The 9,368-nt window shown below is 46.6% G+C and overlaps 1 pseudogene; it reads left to right on the forward strand.

Annotated features, from left to right (window-relative positions):
• Nucleotides 1–8,847: 8,847 nt before the first annotated feature.
• Nucleotides 8,848–8,966, forward strand: LOC134964807 (5S ribosomal RNA; annotated as a pseudogene).
• The last annotated feature ends 402 nt before the right edge of the window (nucleotides 8,967–9,368 follow it).

Consider the following 9,368-nt stretch of genomic DNA (forward strand, 5'->3'; position numbering starts at 1 on the left):
AATGACTTATGGCCAGGACAATACAACTGGTCTGATGCAGCACAACACAGCAACATGGTAAGGGACTTTGTTGTTGTTATTATTATTATACGGCAGCAGTGGACATATAGCAGCAGCGTATACCACTGTGACTGCCTGGTCACTGGAATGACTGATGGCCAGAACACTACCACTGGTCTGATGCAGCACAACACATCAACACTGTAAGGGACTTGTTGTTGTTATTATTATTATTATTATTATTATTATTATACAGCAGCTGTGGACATATAGCAGCATCGTATACACCTGTGACTGCCTGGTCACTGGAATGACTGATGGCCAGGACACTACCACTGGTCTGATGCAGCACAACACAGCAACACTGTAAGGGACTTGTTGTTGTTGTTATTATTATTATTATCATTATACGGCAGAAGTGGACATATAGCAGCAGCGAGTACCACTGTGACTGCCTGGTCACTGGAATGACTGATGGCCAGAACACTACCACTGGTCTGATGCAGCACAACAAAGCAACACTGTGAGGGACTTATTATACAGCAGCACTGGACATATGGCAGCAGAGGACACCACCACTGTGACTGATGCAGCACAACACACCACCACTGAACTGATGCAGCACAACACAGCACCACTGAACAGCACTGGACATATGGCAGCAGAGGACACAAGCACTGTGACTGATGCAGCACAACACACCACCACTGAACTGATGCAGCACAACACAGCACCACTGGACAGCACTCGACATATGGCAGCAGAGGACACAAGCACTGTGACTGTACAGATTCAGCACAAGACACGGACACTGAGAGAACGGAGACACGTCCTCTCTTTACACTCTCCAATGCCGGAGTGAAAATGTCAGGGACGCGCGGCTCCTTATATGGAATCCAAACCCAGCGAGAATCTGACAGCGGGATGATGACGTTTTGTCTCATTCTGGTTTCTGAGTCAGGCAGGAAAACCCGAGCCTTACTCGGATCCGGACTCGAATGGTGAAGTTCTGTACGGTTCGGTTCTCTGAGAACCGAACCCGCTCATCTCTAATTTTGGCAATGTCTCACTTTCCTCCGTTCCCCAAGTCCGAAGTCTCGACTCCACACTCACAACCCCCCCACGTCTCTTTCACAATCCACCTCCATGACTCAAATCACGGCACCATACCTCCCAACATGACCCTCTCCAGGAGGGACACAATGCTCTGCTCCTGGACTTCCCTCTTAATAAACGATTGCTCTCACCTGTGGTGAAACACCTTTCTTATCCATTAACCTGTTCACCACAGGTGATAGCAATCATACATTAAGAGAAAAGTCCAGAAGCAGAGCATTGTGTCCCTCCTAGAGAGGGTCATGTTGGGAGGTATGCTGCACTACTAATATATTTTATTTTAAATAACATTCAATTGAACAGTATTCAACCCCACAATCCCTGTGACTGAGGGCAATGGCGGATTTAGAGATCAGGCCGCCCCAAGGCACAACACTATTGTGTCGCCCCTCCCCCACAATGAAGCATAACTGCAAAGTCACTCTTGTGTCTCTCCAGCCCACTATGGTCTCATCTACTGCAACCTCTTGTGTCTCTCCTGCCCCCTTCTGTTTCTCTAGCAGAGGCGTAAGTATGGTTGATTGCACCGGGACACATAAAAAAATACATCAATCACTGCAGTGGCAAGAGATCGGCTCCAACAGGGTAAGTAGTTGGTTAAAAGAAGCATCAGCTGTTACCAGAGGGATAATTATGTAGTAGCAGCAATAAGATCTATGCCAGGATCACATCTGTGAGTGGGGAAGGGAGGTACTTAGGTAGTAGCAGCACAGGTTCACATCTATAGGTGGGGTCGGTGCTAGTTAGGTAGTAGCAGCAGCAGGATCACATCTATAGGTGGGGTCGGTGCTAGTTAGGTAGTAGCAGCAGCAGGATCACATCTATAGGTGGGGTGGGTGCTAGTTAGGTAGTAGCAGCAGCAGGGTCACATCTATAGATGGGGTGGGTGCTAGTTAGGTCCTAGATGCAGCATTGTCACATCAATGGGTGGGATGGGGGCTAGTTAGGTTGTAGAAACAGCAGGGTCACATCTATGGGTAAATGGGGGTGGGGGGTGTACTTGGGTAGTGGCAGCAGCAGGATCAAGCTATAGTCACATCTATTAACTAGATAATTAGATCCTGTGACACCGCCTCTGCTTTCCACCACCCCACCCCCAGACCCACCAAGATTACTTCAGCTGAAAATATAGCTACTTGTGGTGCCGGCGGGAAGGATCCGGGAATTGGCAGGGGTTAGTCAGAAGGACTCACCGACTGTTAAGATGAGTCCTAAGCAGACTGCTGGAGAGCGGAGTCGGTTCTCTTGCCCAAGAGAACGAAGAACGGAGACAGGGGCTGCGCTGTGTGCAGGCGCGGACAGAAGGGAAGCTTCTTGTCTTACCGGCCTCTGGCGGCATTGAAGTGAGGCTTTTTAGTGGAGTATCACACACCTGACGGTACTCCCTGAGTAGCTGCATGTGGGAAGGAACAGTCACTTGACGTTGATAGTGATCAGACAGGGAACCCCCCCATCAGGGTAACTGCTGGTACTTGCTGCCATTGTTGCCTCAGCATCCAACTTTCAAGCTGCTGCTTCACTATTGAAGAAGGATCAAAGGATCTGATTCAGTGGAGGGGACCTGCTTGCCGTGCCACCCCCAGCAGGTGGCGCCCATTTGTGGGAAATCCGCCACTGACTGGGGGGGAGGTTGTATACTGTCTGTCACTGGCTGCAGTGCTGCACCTGCTGCTCCCTCACTGCTGTCGTCCAACCTGGATCTGATTTTCAGTCCAGTCCAGATGCAGTACTTCCCAGTGCCTGCTGACTCACCATGGTTCCTCAAAGCACAGGGCACTGTGGGAATGGGCTAGGGCTGGGAGAGACATCATGACATCTCTCCCAGGAGACGCTGTTGCCGGAGATGGTGGAGACGGGATTCAGCAGATCATATGGGCAGGCAGCTGCAGTGCTGCCAGCTGTAATGTACTGTAAGTAGCGGTGTGTACCCAGCAGAGATGGAGCAAGGCGCACACCCAGTGTCGGACTGGGGCATGTAGGGCCCACCGGGGAAACGCAGTGGTAGGGGCCCATTTTAGGGGTGTGGCCAGTCTGCAGAGGGGGTGTGGTCTGCCACCTCATTGGTTTGACTAACCATTAGAGAGTGCAACTTTTGGGCCCCTTCATAAATATATAAAGTAAATTCAGCTGCTGCATGCATGATAATGTATAAGATTAATAACAGATTAATAACAGCAATGCACTGTAGAAAATATACCAAAGTCCAGTATAAGGTAACATATGTATAGTGTATAATTTAAGTGCACAGTCTGGAACCTGACCCTTAGAGCAGGAGGTGGGCCCCCCAGGCAGTGGGGCCCACCTGTGGTTTCCCCTGTACCCCTGTGGGCCAGTCCAAGCCTGCGCACACCGCTACATATATTACAGTCGGCAGTGCTGCCACTAGCAGTAGTGGGGCATGAGAGGTGCAGGTACTGCCGGGTGGTTATCTGCCCACAGAGTGTATGCGCTGCGTGCCAAGCACTGTCGGCACTACCCTAGTTACGGCCCTGCCTGTATTTCATTTTTAGGCTATCTTATACTCAGCACCCACCTCATTTTCCTCTCTCATTACTTGTGCATATCTATCAGTCACTTCACTGGCTCCCTACCACACTCAGAATTAAACTCCTCTTACTTTGAAAGCTCTTAACTTCACTTCTTCTCCTTATATCTCCATCCTCAGTTCCTCACATTCTCCGTCCTTCTCTCTTTGCGTTACTAATTATTGTTGTGCCACCTCCTCCCTGATTACCACTTTCCACTTACAAATTCAGGATTTCTCGTGAGGATGTCCTTAACCAGAGGTTCTCAAACTCGGTCCTCGGGAGCCCACACAGTGCATGTTTTGCAGGTAACCCAGCAGGTGCACAGGTGTATTAATTACTCACTGACACATTTTAAAAGGTCCACAGGTGGAGCTAATTATTTCACTTGCGATTCTGTGAGGAGACCTGCAAAACATGCACTGTGTGGGCCCCCGAGGACCGAGTTTGAGAACCTCTGTCCTTAACTCTATCACCCCTTCTCCTAACTGCAGCCTCTATCTTCCTCTCCATAATGTAACCACCCATATCCCCAATAGATTGTAAACTCATTTGAGCAGAAACCAATAGCCTTTATTTTCTGTACATAATTATGCTAACTGGACACTTTCATTATGTATTTACAGTTTGTGAATTCCAATATGGTCTGTAGTATTCTGCACCTATGCTTTTCGTTGTCAGTTTTACCCTCTTGAATAGAGCTATGGAACCCATGTAGCACATCATCATCATCATAATAATAATAATAATAATAATAATAATAATAATAATAATAGTAATAATATTATTAATAATATATATATATATATATTATATATATATATATATATATATATATATATATATATATATATATATATTGTTTGTGTGCCGACCCCCGTGTTTTAGTTTTGGATTTGTTTTAACATCGTGTTTTGATTTTGCCAAAACTGCCTTCCTGTGAATTGGTTTTGTATCGCACTTTTTTTTTTAAATTGTTAAAAACTACTAAATTACATAATTTTGTTCCTACAGTATTATTACCTCAAAAATAGGATTTTAATACCTACCGGTAAATCCTTTTCTCTTAGTCCGTAGAGGATGCTGGGGTCATCATAGAACCATGGGGTATAGACGGGATCAGCAGGATACATGGGCACTTTAAGACTTTGAAAGGGTGTGAACTGGCTCCTCCCTCTATGCCTCCAGACTCCAGTTATAGGAACTGTTCCCAGGGAGACGGACATTTCGAGGAAAGGATTTATTGTTAAACTAAGGTGATATTCATACCAGCTCACACCTCAAGCATGCCGCAGAACGTGGCATTCAACAGAACACAAGCCAACGGCATGAACAATTGCAGCAACATGCTGACAATAACGTAACACAACATGTGTGTAACCACAACTAATAACTGCAGATACAGTACGCACTGGGACGGGCGCCCAGCATCCTCTACGGACTAAGATAAAAGGATTTACCGGTAGGTTTTAAAATCCTATTTTCTTATACATCCTAGAGGATGCTGGGGTCATCATAGAACCATGGGGTTATACCAAAGCTCTAGAATGGGCGGGAGAGTGCGGATGACTCTGCAGCACCGATTGACCAAACTTAAGGTCTTCATCGGCCAAGGTGTCAAACTTGTAGAACTTTGCAAATGTGTTTGACCCCGACCAAGTAGCTGCTCGGCAAAGTTGCCCAGGATGAGCCCACCTTTCTACTAGAATGGGCCTTCACCGATTCCGGTAATGGCAATCCAGCCGTGGAATGAGCATGCTGAATCGTGTTACAGATCCAGCGTGCAATGGTCTGCTTGGAAGCAGGACACCCAACCTTGTTGGGAGCATACAGGACAAACAGAGCCTCTGTTTTCCTAATCTGAGCCATTCTGGCAACATAAATCTTCAAAGCTCTGACCACATCCAGAGATCTTGACTCAGCGAAGGCGTCAGTAGCCACAGGCACCACAATAGGTTGGTTCATGTGTAAAGAGGAAACCACCTTCGATAGAAATTGTTGACGTGTCCTCAATTCAGCTCTATCTTCATGGAAGATCAAATAAGGGCTCTTGTGAGACAAGGCCACTAACTCAGACACCCGCCTTGCAGATGCCAAGGCCAACAGGATGACCACTTTCCAAGTGAGGAATTTCAACTCCACCGTCCATAAAGGTTCAAACCAATGTGATTGAAGGAACTGCAACACCACATTAAGATCCCATGGTGCCACTGGAGGCACAAACGGAGGTTGGATGTGCAACACGCCTTTCACGAAAGTCTGAACTTCTGGAAGGGAAGCCAATTGCTTCTGAAAGAAAACCGATAAGGCCGAAATCTGTACCTTAATTGAGCCCAATTTAGGCCCGCATCCACACCTGCTTGTAGAAAATGGAGAAAACGTCCTAACCAAAACTCTTCCATAGGAGCCCCCCTGGATTCACACCAAGAAACATATTTTCTCCAAGTACGGTGGTAATGTTTAGACGTTACCCCTTTTCTGGACTGAATAAGTGTGGGAATGACTTCACTTGGAATACCCTTACGGGCTAGGATTTTGCGCTCAACCGCCATGCTGTCAAACGTAGCCGCGGTAAGTCCTGATACACGCACGGCCCCTGTTGTAACAGGTCCTCGCGCAGAGGAAGAGGCCAGGGATCTCCTATGAGTAATTCCTGTAGATCTGGATACCAAGCCCTCCTTGGCCAGTCTGGGACAATGAGGATCGTCCGGATCTTTGTTCTTCTTATGATCTTTAGTACCTTTGGAATGAGAGGAAGTGGAGGGAATACATACACCGACTGAAACACTCAAGGTGTCACCAGTGGATCCACTGCTATTGCTTGAGGGTCCCTTGACCTGGAACAATATCTCTGAAGCTTCTTGTTTAGACAAGATGCCATCATGTCTACTTTAGAAACTCCCCAACGACTTGTCACCTCTGCGAAGACTTCTTGGTGGAGGCCCCACTCTCCTGGATGGAGATCGTGTCCACTGAGGAAGTCTGCTTCCCAGTTGTCCACTCCTGGAATGAAGATCGCTGACAGAGCGCTTGTATGCTTTTCCGCCCAGTGGAAAATCCCTGTGGCTTCTGCCATTACCGCTCTGCTTTTCCTTCTGCCCTGATGGTTTATGTACGCTACTGCTGTTACATTGTCCGACTGGATCAGTACAGGCAGACCTCGAAGATGATGTTCCGCTTGCAGAAGGCCATTGTAAATGGCCCTTAACTCCAGAACATTTATGTGGAGACAAGTTTCCTGACTTGACCATCTTCCTTGGAAGTTTTCTCCCATTGTGACTGCCCCCCAGCCTCGGAGGCTTGCATCCGTGGTCAGCAGAATCCAGTCCTGTATCCCAAACCTGCGCCCCTCTAGGAGGTGAGAGCTGTGCAGCCACCACAGGAGTGATACCATGGTCTTGGAAGACAGGATTATCCTCCGGTGCATGTGTAGGTGGGACCCGGACCACTTGTCCAACAGGTCCCACTGGAACACTCTGGCATGAAACCTGCCAAACTGAATGTCCTCATAGGCCTCAACCATCTTCCCCAGCAACCGAATGTATTGATGGATTGACACTCTTGCTGGTTTCAGAATTTGTTTGACCAGACTCTGAAGTTCCAGAGCCTTGTCCACGGGAAGAAAGACTCTCTGTAGTTCTGTGTCCAATATCATTCACAAAAACGACAACCGCATCGTCGGAATCAACTGTGATTTTGGCAAGTTTAGGAGCCAACCATCTTGATGAAGAACCGTCAGGGAGAGTGCAACGTTTTGCAGCAACTGGTCCCTGGATCTCGCCTTTATCAGGAGATCGTCCAAGTATGGTATAATCGTGACTCCTTGCTTGCGAAGGAGTACCATCATCTCCGCCATCACTTTGGTGAAAATCCTCGGAGCCGTGGACAGACCAAATGGCAACATTTGAAATTGGTAATCACAATCCTGAATTGCAAACCTCAGGTAAGCCTGATGCGGAGGATAAATGGGAACATGTAAGTAGGCATCCTTTATGTCCACCGACACCATAAAATCCCCTTCCTCCAGACTGGAGATCACTGCTCGGAGAGACTCCATCTTGAATTTGAATTTCTTTAGGTAGAAATTTAGGGATTTCAGGTTTAGGATTGGTCTGACCGAGCCGTCCGGCTTCGGCACCACAAACAGGCTCGAATAAAAACCTTCTCCCTGTTGCGACTGGGGAACCCTGACGATAAGTTGATTTTGACACAACTTTTGTATTGCGTCGCAAACTACCTCCCTGTCCGGAAGAGAAGCTGGTAAGGCTGATTTGAAAAAACGGCGAGGGGGAACGTCTTGAAACTCCAGCTTGTACCCTTCAGGAAGTGACCAAGCCCGGACGCGGGTGAAACGCGTCTTCCGTCCCGTACTCGCAGCTGTCTGGGAACACGGATCCGCCTACCTTGTCGTGTGGAGCTTCGCACCCTCACCTGCCTCCTGACACCATTCCAGCCGTCAGATGCCTTTCAGCGCAGCATTATTAGGAGCCTCATTGCGCTTGTCATAGCAGCACACTGATCACGGGTAATATCTGTTTTATTACCCACTACCTAAGAGACCTATTATTTTGGTATATCTGACAACAGTCCACATTTATCCCACTATTTCCATGATGTATGGCACTTATTAGCTGTGCATATGTGATTAATCACTATTCAGCATTTTTTCTGATACTTATCTTTGTGGCATTTATCTCTTTGATCTTTGTGACATTCATTGGTTATCTTATCAGTTTTTTTTCTGGATTATTACTAAATTTATTTGCTCTCTCTGGGGTTTCTACTCTCAAGTTAGTTTATAATAACAAAGTACTTATTGAGTAACCACTTTGTTTCCTTTTTTCTACATGTATGTATACATTTAGGATATATTGTATCCCTTTGGTTGAACTCTAAAAGAACCATCACTGGGTTATTATCCTATATTCTTTCTGTTCTTTTCTATTTTACCGTGATTATCTGATTATTTAAGTCCCTATACTACATGTAGAATTGTATTTAAAAATAGTTTTTCTCAAAGTCTCAATTCTTTACTATCATTCTGGAGTCTCACCAGGGATTCAGAGTATTTCTCTGTCTAACGCTGGCAGCAGATCCACTCAGTTATTTTCTTCTCTATCTCACTATTGTTACTTCTATTTCTTTTCTGTGAGTTCGTGAACTCTCATCAGTGATCCCAGAGCAACAAAAGATCATACATCCCTAACTCTATGTTCATACCACACTGGAAACGCCCGAACCCATCCGATCTTGGAAGCTAATCAGTGTTGGGCTGAGCCAGTACTCAGGTGGGAAACTCCTGAGGAAGACCCAGTTTAGTAGAGTATCTTCTTGATCACCATGCTCAGTGCCTCACACTGAAAGCAGATTCACCTTTTCTATATTTCTTCCATTTCTTTACCTAACTAATACCAGTGGCAGCTGCTATTTTCATGCTTTGACAAGCGTATATTGGCCCTCATTCCAAGTTGTTCGCTCGCAAGCTGCTTTTAGCAGCTTTACACACGCTAAGCCGCCGCCTACTGTGAGTGAATCTTAGCATCTTAAAATTGCGAACGAAAGATTCTCAAAATTGCGATTACACACCTCTTAGCAGTTTCTGAGTAGCTTCAAACTTACTCGGCATCTGCGATCAGTTCAGTGCTTGTCGTTCCTGGTTTGACGTCACAAACACACCCAGCGTTCGCCCAGACACTCCTCCGTTTCTCCAGCCACTCCCGCGTTTTT

Source organism: Pseudophryne corroboree, chromosome 9 (genome assembly GCF_028390025.1).
Source record: "Pseudophryne corroboree isolate aPseCor3 chromosome 9, aPseCor3.hap2, whole genome shotgun sequence".
Taxonomy (NCBI): domain Eukaryota; kingdom Metazoa; phylum Chordata; class Amphibia; order Anura; family Myobatrachidae; genus Pseudophryne; species Pseudophryne corroboree.